The following is a 12,368-nucleotide window of genomic DNA, read 5'->3' on the forward strand; positions in this document are numbered from 1 at the left end:
TACCGAAAATAAAATAAAAAAACAATAAGAACGGCCGGGCCGAAATTTTAATACCCACCAACTTTGGGAAAGGAAACATTTTTATATAAAATTATCTGAATTTAAACGTGTTCCACCTTTAACTACAAATACCAGTAATACCCTTTGGCTAATGTTGTTAAACTTAAAAAAAAAACAAACATATACTGAGCGAGGCCGTTATGTGGGGGCTATGCCGAAACGGGAACCTCTACAGACAATTTTATACTTCAAGGATAGTCATCTATCAAATATTTTTAAATAGAAAATTTTAGACCTATATATATTTACAATGACCTATATTTACAATGTTTTGCCACCGGAGCTAGAATCCATTATAACCTACAAATACCAACTTTTAGGCAAATTCGTTGAGAAAATCATCAAGATTCCGAATATCGGGAGGTACCGTTATGTGGGGGCTATACAAAATCGTGGACCTATGTATACAATATTTTGAAGAAATGTTAAAAACATTTAAAACTAAAGGATAAAGATTATAGAAAGTTTATTAAATGTGGCGCAGTTTGATATTTCATTTGTAGGGTAAAACCTACAGGTATTCAAGGGTACATTAAAAATATTTAGACGATTTTTTGTCGCAAGCTGAACAGCTAACGATTTAGTTAGCGACAGTTAGTTCAGTTCAGTTAGCGACAATATAGCGTTAAATGTATTCGTAAATGGACTCAATCCAGAGAATCAAACTATACTGCTGTCCAGTCCACCAATCAATATAAACGATGGGCATATAAACGATTTACAACGATGGGCATACAAACTATAATAATTACAACAATTAGTCAAGGGAACGATAGATTTAATTGCTATGAAAATAATAGAAACGACAGTCATATTAAACACTCTAACTATTATATTAATATAAATAGAACAGTGTTGGCTTGTTTGTTCGGGATACCGTAGTATTTTGTGGTCAGGCTTTATCCCTTTATTGTTGTTTTTATAAAAACAACGTTTGTTTATTAGTGGAGAACGATGGTAATGTCTAATATAAATTACAGGAACAGTTATAATGACAATGCTTAGAACAGTGACACTCGATCTTCTAACACAAACAATGGAAAACAAACTTATAGATATGAAGGGCTCACAGCTATACCGAACCAAGTCATAATTTAGAGGTAAAAGTAAGCATTGCCATTAATTACTGGAAATAATATTTTAGTCTACCAAAAGAAAATGTAAAAGTCTATAATCATAATTGACTAATGATATTAATTTAAAATAAAAATAATTTAAATATATTACTAAGAAAATATTCAAAAAGAAAAAAAATCTACTTTGGTTCATTATTACTCTGAATAAAATTTCAAGGTTTTACAGCTAAAGCGAACCAAGTCAAAAAAATAAAATAAAGTGTTCGTTAAATGACTAAATATAGTTGACTTTAGCGATTAATTTCCCACTATTTTCGGAGTTTTATTTTAAGTCATGTCTTGGTTTGGCGGCTGGCACTTGCGGGTGCTGTTATTGTAACTGACAATCATTGTGATTTTTAGGAAAATAAAACAAAATCATTTAAAAAAAAATAAATAAATAAATTAATGTTAACAAGGACAAAGGAAAATTTAAGGTTTCAACTATAATAGAAATAAGAAGGTAAAGTCATACAATTATATGTTTACACTTTTTTTCTCCTTCCATCATAGTATGGAGGATATAATAAGTTTGTCATTCCGTTTGTAATAGCTCGAAATATATATTTTAGACCCCACAACGAATATATTCTTGATCAGCATTAAAATCTATGTCGATTTAACAATGTTCGTTCGTCTATCCGTCTGTGGAAATCACTCTAGCTCCGAACGACATGAAGTAAGTTGATAAAAATTTACACCAATGTGTACTATGTCTGCAGGACTTTTGGTATTGAAAATGGGCCATGTAGGTCCACGTCTTCGTATAGCCCCCATATAACGGTACCTCCCGATATGCAGTATTTTAATGATTTTAGCGACATTGTTTACCGGAACTATTTCAAATTTAGTATTTCAAGTTCGTAATGAATACTACAGCCTATGACAGAAAATTGTCTGTGCAGGTCCACCTCTTCGTATAGACCCTAATATACGGCAACATTCGGTATTTTTAAGATTTAAACAGAATTTTTAATGGATTTTAATTTTTTTTTTGATATTTGCCAAATTTGTACCAAAGTTCGGTCCGGCCGAACTTATAGCTTTCTTACTTGTTTTTTTTTTTTTTTCAAATTTATGCATTTGACAACATCTCATTGTCAAAATATATATTTATAAAACCATTGTACATACAAATCAGAGATTGGAACCGGCTTTCTAGGCAGGGAAATTTAATAGAGTATATTACACTAAATGCAGAGATGGATATGCGTATGTGAAATGACTACCATTTATAGAAAACCCTGATTTTTTAATATTGCTTACAACTGAACGACAATTAACATGTGCTCACTACTAGTACTCGTTCAAAGTGAAACACACTGACTTGGTTCATTTTTGCTTTGAAAAAAGTCAAAAATGACAGTCGTTGACTTAGGTTTTTTACCGTTGTTTTTGAACGAAACACTTTTTCACATTGTGCTTTACAGAGTAAACAGAGTTTCCATATACGGGGACATTGGCACTAATTTCGGAAATTTTTATTTTTCATGGCTTGGTTCGGCATAGCAGTGAGCCCTCCATATAGGTGTATGCCTTCTAATAGTGCCCATACATCCGTACGTCCCGATATTCGATATTTTAAGAATTTAAACCACATTGCTTATAATTCGGATCATAAATTCAGTAGGCATTTTTTATAGATTTAGATTAGGAATCATTTGAAATTCGTTATGTAGAGTTTGTATTAGATTTTTCCTTCTGTAAGAGAATACTGCTGGTGTAGAATGATTATTCCTTAAATCGCTCGTTTTTTATGACTTTATTCGATCTAATTTCACCGGCTAAAATAGAAGTTGACCAAATATTCCCGAGCTTGATTGTGGAGGATATTGAAAGTTTGTCCGGCCGACTTTAATGCGTATTTACTTTTTATTAACTTTTTATATTAACTTTGTCATTCCGTTTGTAACTCCTCGAAATACTCATGTCAGACCCAACAAAGTATATATATTCTTGATCAGCGTAAAATTCTAAGTCGATTTAGCCATATCCGTCTGTCTGTCTGTCTGTCCGTCTGTCTGTCTGTTGTAATCACGCTATCTTTCGAACGAATTGAGATAGAAGGCTAAAATTTTGCACACGTGTTTATTTTTCCAGTAGGCAGGTTAAGTTCGTAAATGGGCCATGTAGGTCCACGTTTTCATATAGCCCCCATATAACGGTACCTCCCGATATTCGGTATTTTGATGATTTTAGCGACATTATTCACCTTATTTGTTTCAACTTTCGTATTTGAAATTCGAAATGGATACTACAGCCTATGACAGAAAATTATCTGGGCAGGTTCACGTCTTCGTATAGCCCCCATATAACGGTACCTCCCTATATTCGGTATTTTGATGATATTAGCGACATTATTCACCGGAACTGTTTCAAATTTGGTATTTGAGATTCGTAATGGATGCTAGAGCCTATGACAGAAAATTGTCTGCGCAGGTCCACGTCTTCGTATGGCCCCCATATAACATTACCTCCCAAAATTCGATATTTTGATAATTTTAACGCCATTATTCACCGGAATTGTTTCAAATTACTTATTTAGAGTTCGTGATGGGAACTACAGTCTGTGACAGAAAAATGTCTATGCAGGTCCAGGTCTTCTTATAGGCCCCATATATTAGTACCTCCCTATATTCGGTATTTTGAAGAGTTTAGGTACAATACCTACCGAAATTGTTTGAGATGTGGTATTTGAAGTTCGTAATGGATGCTACAGCCTGTGACAGAAAATTGTCTATGCTGGTCCAAGTCTTCGCACAGCTCCAATTTAACGGCACCTCCTTATATACGATACTAGCTGGCCCGGTCCGCGTTGCCGGCCCGTAGTTTTTGTCTATTATGCATATTTGTCAAAGCATAATTATTCAAAGATATGAATGTTATAAATGTTCACGTGCTGGTCGATTAGTTTTTAATATTTAGTGAAATGAGCAGTAATTTGGAATTTACTGTACTTTGTACACCTCATAATTGAGGGCTAATTGATTTAAGAATAGCCAAAGTTAATTACTTTTTTAAACCCATTAGCACCTCAGATTGTGCATTAGAGTCCTCATAAGTCCCCCTAACCATGTCGGTCTGTTTGTCCGCCAAAGGTGGACTTGAGGGGGTACTATTACAAGGAGAAAATTCTAAAATTCGTAGATATGTTGAAATTTTTGTGTAAGATTTTCACCCCCAAATATACATTTTTAGCCAAATCCTTTGAAATATGGTAAAATGCGAAACATCGACCTACATTGAAAACTTTCTTCACCCCTTATAATCCAAGATGACAAATAGAGGCCAAATCGAAAATATAGCAGAACAACATAGCATATCAAACTGAAAAAAAAATCACGTGATTTAAATAAGTAAAAATAGTTTTATCCACCTCATAATTGAGGTCAGACTAATTTCAGAATAGTTTTCACAATTTATTTCATATAGATGTATATCCCAAATCTACGTTCCCAACCAATATTCTCTTGGAGGTTACTAATTCAATAGAATACAAATTTTTCTTTTCTGACCACACATTAGATGTGAAAGTGGACTTGGGAATACTCCAATGTGGGGACTTTACATGAATAAATTTCTATGTGGCAATTATCTGTACGATGCTTCCTTACCCCAGGGTAGCATAAATACAATTTTTTAGTGGTCAAGACCAATATGGGCCCTACTCCGAAAATTTTTAGAAACAAAGATGCCAAATAAGGGCCAAAAATAGAAGTAAGTGGCGAAGACTCCAAAAATGGCTTAAATCATACGATGGTTATTTATGATCGATATCATGACCTGCAAAAGCGATTTAAGGTATCTAAAATGTTCAGGAAGAATTTGCGGAAGGATAGAAATCCTTTTCTTACTAAAAGTCCCATTCGCTCTACTATTTTGCACCCCTTATTATTTGGTATTTTACTGATTGTACTCCCAAAAAATTTTGCATTTGGAGCTCTCATTGGACGGATTATTGTCATATGAAAGAAGTAGGGCCACGCTTTGAAATAAGCCCCATTAGTCTTTTCAGTCATTTTTGTTTGTTTAAATGTCTGCGCATCTTCCAGCTGAAGCACGATGTAGGCCCTGGAGTTGAAAGGTAGATGTCAGTTACCATCGTATTTCGCACTAATCTAATTTTTTTGGTGAAAAATTGTATATAGTGAAAAATTATTCTTTATTTTGTCCACACTACTGAATTCTACTGAATTCAATATGATATTACAAATTGAAAAAATTGACAAAAGAAGAATAACAAATTGAAAAAATCTTCAACTTGTTCGCTGATTTTTTACAGCAACTGTTTAAAGATCCTTAAAAAGTTTGTCAATAGAATGTACTTTTATTTAAAAATTCTATTGCATTGGACATTTTTTTTCTCGATATTTTCCCGTTTTGAGAATTGTTGCAATGAGATCTCTTGTTTCGTGATTTTTAACGATTTTGAAAAAGTAATTGTTTTTTAACTTTGGTGTGACCGCATTAAATTATTTCGGTATCATCTATTCCGTTTCGCAACCACATAATTCGGTACTACACTTCCATGTAACCCGCCATCAATTTCAGTTCTCAAGAAATCAAGTCAATTAAATAAACCCTTATTAATAATTAGTGTTTTTATACCCTCCACCTTGGAAAGAAGGATATATTAACCTTGTCATTCCGTTTGTAGACCCCATAGAGTAAAAACAGTCATAATCAGCATATATATAAGGAAGTTTTTCTCGAATTGGCCTAAAATCTGATCTCTAATCTCTGAATTTATTGTTTTACCCTTTGCAGATAATAACCACAACCTTACCAGCCGATTGAATTGTTTTTGTCTTCTTTGGGGCATATCCTCCTTCTATATATAAGTTAAGGACTCTCGTCCTGGTTTGGATAAAAAATTAATCCGTCAAAAATAACTTCTAAGACAAAAAACATTTTTTACCCAAGTGACGAGATCGTAAGCTCAATAGAAGAGGAACCAACGAATTAAATACAACTAAAATTCTTTTGGAAAGTCTTCTAAATCTTACAACCGCACTTACAAACATATACATCTTTCTCCACTTGTTACGCTTTCGTTCAACCTGAACGAAGTAGCATAACCATGTAAGTTGGTTTTGTCTGTTACAACAAAAACCCCTTTGTCGACCGTGCCTTGTCTATTAATACCATCGTTCTCCACCAATAAACAAACGTTGTTTTTATAAAAACAACAATAAAGGGATAAAGCCTGACCATTTTGCAACAACAATTTATTTGAAATTTAATATTTCAATAAACAATTAAAAAGAAAGGAATAACTTAAAATTGTGGACTCTGCACGTTCTACTCTCGAACTCCACTGAAATCTGCCAGTTGCAATAGTTGTCTTCATAATTCGAATTGTTGGCAGCGACTTTGGAATTATGCTGCGAAATGTGTTTCCCACAGGTGCATTATGCTGAAGGTGCGCCTCGTGCACAGGTTCAATGTCTATGGGAAGATATCATATTGCAATTTCGCAATGGAATTAAAGTGCTGAATAAGCGACACGTGTAATGTTAAAATAGGGCAACACAGTGGTTCGGTGAGATTTGAATGTGTTAACTCTCCCCCGTTTAAAAATCTGCATCCCGCAGATCATGATGTTGGGAAGAATTTTTTGTAGTACTGACAGTCTAAATTGGGTCTTTGTTAGTTTCCTCCAGATTATCTTGACGTCATGAACCAAGTTGTTTTCCTTAAGGTTGCTCAAAAGTCATATGTTCGTTGAAGCCATTTCATGTATCAGATTAAGATTTACCGATACGCTCCTATTCGTGATAGTGGTTCATACCGATGAAAGTACTTGAACGCGAGAACTAGTCATACTCCAATACATTTTATTGTTTAATGTTAAGGATTAATTTTCCATTTGTAGAAATAAACGTTTCATCCTTGTTTATCAGTATCGTCTGATGATTCAAATCCACTTTTTGATCCTTTTTTATAACAGCTCGTACAACCAGGTGGTTCAATTTGGCCACATCTACTTTTGGCATCGATAAAATGTAAAGTAAGCGGATGTCATGACTGAAAATGGAAGGTTCGCTGTACTCAATGACTTCGATGAAATTACTGCATGAAAGAATTTCAATTTCGCTATTAATTGATTCATCTCTTCTTTATTCAACAAGTTTGTGTTTACAATTTTCGCCTTTGCCATTTGGCAGCCTAAGACTAATTCGCCTACTTCCTCCTTCAGAATCATCACATTATGATGAATTACTTGCGAAATCTTTGATTGAATGGTATGTCTTAGGATGTCGTTGGTTGTAGTAACGGCTCCATTATTAATTAATATTATTCCAGTCGGTTGCATCAGGCGATCCAGCTATCCATTCCCAAGCCCACCCAATCCAATAAATTGAGCGTTTGTATTTTTTGATTTTGGGGCCCTTCAATTCATAAGGTTGGGTGCGAATTTTTCCAGCTGGAATTCAAAAACATCTTTGACACTAGTGGTCTTATATAATTCTTATTTATGAAACAAATATAATGAGACAAAATCATAAAAGTGTTAATTTGGAAAAGTACTTTCACAACCTAATATAATTTATAATTTAAGTAGAAAGTGTATTATGCCAAATTTTAACAAAACTCTTATTCCGTCAAGTTTTGAAAAGAAAACGAAATAAGTTTTAAAATAGTTAATGATATCAAAACAGAAAAAAGTCAAATTTTACTTCCAAAATTTAAACATTATCTTAGTACTATAAAGTGTAGAATATGATTTGATATTTTATAGGGCGTAAATACTAATTATCAAGATATTCTTATATTATTGAGTTAGTAGAAATTTGTTAATTAAATGAAGTGAGAGGAGTTCGGGGCGACGGAGTAGTCCGGATAGGATCAGTGGATCAACAATGGATTAACAGTGGAGAGGAAGGTTTATAGTTAGAAATGATTAGTATTTTTTGTAACTTTTAGGTTTTTTTATTATTCATTTTATTATTGTGGCCCATATTTGGGTTCCTTTTTAGTTTACAATATTTTTAATTGTGACCCCTTTTTATGGGTTCCTTTTTGCTAGTATTTTTTATATGTTATATGACCCTTATTTATGGGTTCCTTTTTTGTTGTAATTTTTATACTTTTTATTTATTTGATATTATTTTATAATTGTGTCCCTTATTTATGTGTTCTATTTATTTTTATTTATTTTTCATTTACCCTTATTATAGGATCCCTTTTGGTAATGTAATATTTTATACTTTGCGCTTATTTTCGGAAAGACATAGGAAGGCTCATGTTGTTCCCTTGTAGCTATAACCTTTAGCAATTGTTATATCCTACTCATGGCATGAGTACCTTCACCGTCAATTAAAGCTATAAATTACCGGTGGACTTGAACCACTTCGAATACCATCTCTCGGACAACCGAGTAAACTGGAATTGAACCAATGTGGATGGATCGAATACAAATATTGAACAATTTGCACCCAAACCGTCGGAGCTAGATATCTATGCATGAGCCATCTCACCTCTTGACCAATAATCGCTTTGTCTTTAAACATTTTTTATGTTGTTTCGGGTGTTTCTTGATTCCTGTTCATGTAATAAAAGATGTTTCCGTTTTGTAATAGAATATATGGTATCAACCGTTATCGCTACGCGTTCCTCGGGTGTCAATCTAGGAATATATTTAAAAAGACACCGATATATTTCGATTAACGTGGAATGCAGCCTTCCTGTGTGTCCATTAATCTCGCCACGCTGTGTCGGCGTGTAATAAATGTCAATCCCTAATGAACGAATGTAATTTAGCACTAGTTAATTTAGCACAGAATCTGCTGCACCCTTAATCTTTTGGCGAATAAGTTGCAGTATTGCTCGCTATAAAGGTTTACCCTTTACCTCTGAAAAATTTGCCAAAATTTCTTCGAGATAATGAACCTAGGACACGTAGTGCACCAGATTTCCATCAAAGACATGAAGTTCTTTTACACACTCAGGGAGACGACTAATTTCTTTAATATTAATTGTAGGTGGAGGTTGCATCACCCCCTGTAAGTGTCGTTAGAAATAGCATACGCTCTGTAGGCCCCGTATAATTGTGAGCTATATATTATAGGATCTTTGTCCATAATTTCTTTTTTGGCATTACCATTAATGGTTTTAAGTGTCAATACTTAAATGGTTTCTTTTCTACATTAGTGTCTAGCGCAATATTCTATTCTAGGCAAACTTCTTTACTTGTATTTTAACAACTTTGGTCCATGCTACCACAAATGATGTGTTTTTTAAATCGGTCGGTGAGCGTGCACGAGCCTCAGAGTCATAATTTCCAACATTTTTTATGATTTCGGAAATTCTGTTTCCTATAAATGTCACGATGTCACGATGTTTTTTTAAGGAAAGCAAAAACAATTGTGGAGTCTGTCCAATAATATGACCCAGTATTTAAATTTGAAGGTTTGTAATTGTGAAATGGACTAATTTATACAAACTCAAGTGATCGATAAAAGGCGCTCTAACCCAAAAACAATCTCCTGAGATGTTCCTTCTGACACATAGAGCCTTAGTAAATGTATTTTCAGATAAATGTAGCCAATTGAGGGGTAACCGTTGATCCTCTGGTATATCTTTGATTATTTTTGGTTCATTTGAATTCAAGTTTCCATGTTGAAAACCTACCTTACCTGAGTCAACTGTTTCCTCAATCGAATGGCCCCCGCAATGACCTGGCTTCCCACATACAAATGTTGTAAAATAATTTTGACAGCTTTAGGGTATGTGTCTTTAATGTCACTACATATTGCATGAGTGTGCAAAGTGCTAAGGAGGGTGCGCAGTTTACTCCGAAAGTGACGTTCAAAAGTTCAAAATCTTCCACAGGGTCGGACGAATTTTTCCTAAAGAGAGTTCTTTGATATCGAGTCTGGTTTCTATGCAAAAAATCTGAGGGTGCATTTGCGTAAGATCAGCGTTGTAAACGTATTAAAAAGACCTCCATTTAAGTATTTGTAGAACAAAGTCTTACTGCAATATTGTCCCAGTGAAAAGATTATCATTTAGACTTTTTTATTAGAAGTGGGGCTTGAAACATTAAAAATTACACGAAGTTTCGTAGTTAAACGATTGGGTATGATGGCTGCATTGTGCGGCAATTAATGATTTGGGGTTTGATTTATTTCCTCAAGTGAAAGTTTTCTTCTATCTCAAAAAATCTAGGTATTCTAATATCACCTTGTCTTACGAGTCTTTAATTTCAGGAGTCTTTGAAAAATTGTTTCTCCTTTCTAAAGAATTATGCGGGGACTATATTTCGAGAATTTCCCAACCCAAAGCGTAGGGTAACAACATATCAAAGGGTAGGGTAACAATATGTCTCCCCTTTTTAATTTCTCTTCGTTGTTTCAAGGTAGTTTTGTTCAAAAAAGGTGTCTTCCTTTGACCTCAAAACTCTTTATGGGTGCTCTTTCACCTTCCACCAACGTGTAATAATTCTTTCTATTGAAATTGTGTTGAACAAGGGAACTATTGGTTTCGGGTATTGGACCGTCCTATAATATTATTGAAGAGATAAAGCGCGGTGGTTATAATTCGTTTATAAAGGTTATTTAAAAAAATTAAATATTCAGAGTGTCACAATACCACTCTCAATTACTACGTTTCAATTGTAGTTCATCTCGAAAGCTTATGAATGTGCTTGTGTACAATGATTTTGTAAACTTGTGTGTTACTTGAGACTCTGTTGATATACTTATGTTGAAGCTTTATGAATCCTTCGGCTATGTAATTTCGTATAAAGTGATACTTCACATCAATATGTTTTGATTTTTTGCTGTGAGAATTTTACGCTATTCTGATACATTCTTTATTATCCTCATAAATGTTAAGAGGTTTATTCTCATTTAGAACGTTCGAATCTATAAGAATTCCTCTAAACCAAAGAGCTTCCGAAACAGCATAACTGAGTGCTATGTACTCCGCTTTGCTTGATGATGTTGCAACTATAGTCTGTTTCTTATTGCTCCATGATACAGGGCAACTAAACATCTTGAAATTAAACCCGCTTACAGATTTGCGTTTTGTGTTATCTGAAGCCCAATCCGCATCTAAAAACCCAATAAGCTCTTTATCCTTCAAATTATCTTTCTAAACCATGTCGAGCTCTTTGGTTCCTTTAATGTAGCGATCAATTCTTGTCATTGCAGATCAATGTTATTGCAGACCCATGTACGATATTTGATAACATAAGTCGGACACTTAACATTAAATACATTAGGCTTCCCAGCATTTTACGATGTGGTTTGTTCGTTGACTCTTGGATTTCTATTGGGAGAATGAATGACTTTTCCATTGAAATTTTTGTAGGATTGCACTCCTTCATTGCGATTTGTTTCAAGAATGTTTTCGATGTGATTTTTATAATTCAGCTTCATTGTGCCTTTAGTTCTATCATGTTCAACCTTCGTTCCCAAGTAATATTGTAGCATTGCACAATCGGACATTTTGAATACTGCACGTAGATCCGATTCAACCTTCTCTATTGCTTTGAAATAATTTCCCGCAATCAATACATCGTCCAGATATGGTAGCAAGTACAAAACTTAATTTCTTTGAAACATTGTATAAATATCTCTTAAAACCAAGTTGGACCCAGAAATCATTAAAATTTTCGTTCCAGCACCTTGGGATTTGTCAAAGTCCATAAAGCGTCTTTCGTAACTAGCATACTAGGTTTTTAGGAGCGTTAAATCCGTCAGGAACTACCATGTAAATATCTTTTTTAAATATCCGTAAAGAAATGCAGCTTTTACATCAAGCTGGTACAAATGTAAATGTCTCTTAACGCTCGACGCAAATATTATTCGAATTGTACTAAGTTTCGCCACCGGTGCATAGGTCTCTTCAAAGTCAATTCTGGCTTTCTGAAGGAAGCCTTTCGCTATTAGTTGGGCTTTGTATCGGACGGGATTAACCTTTGCAACCTCTTTGATATGATTTTCTTCACAATAGTCAATATCCTCCATCACAGCTCTCATCCAATTACCATTAAAGGAATCCCTCATGATTTCATCATATGTTTTAAGATCCACTATACAATGGGAAATTGCAGAATTGGCATTTGCTGTAATATAAACTATCAATTTCCCCTTTAATCTTTGGCTCCAATGAAACAGCTTCTGAATTTGGTGGTTCAGATGGCGTAGCCGTGGCTTCATTTTCGTTAATAGTAGTTCCTTCATC

The sequence above is a fragment of the Musca domestica genome, unplaced genomic scaffold (genome assembly GCF_030504385.1).
Source record: "Musca domestica strain aabys unplaced genomic scaffold, Musca_domestica.polishedcontigs.V.1.1 28, whole genome shotgun sequence".
NCBI lineage: Eukaryota > Metazoa > Arthropoda > Insecta > Diptera > Muscidae > Musca > Musca domestica.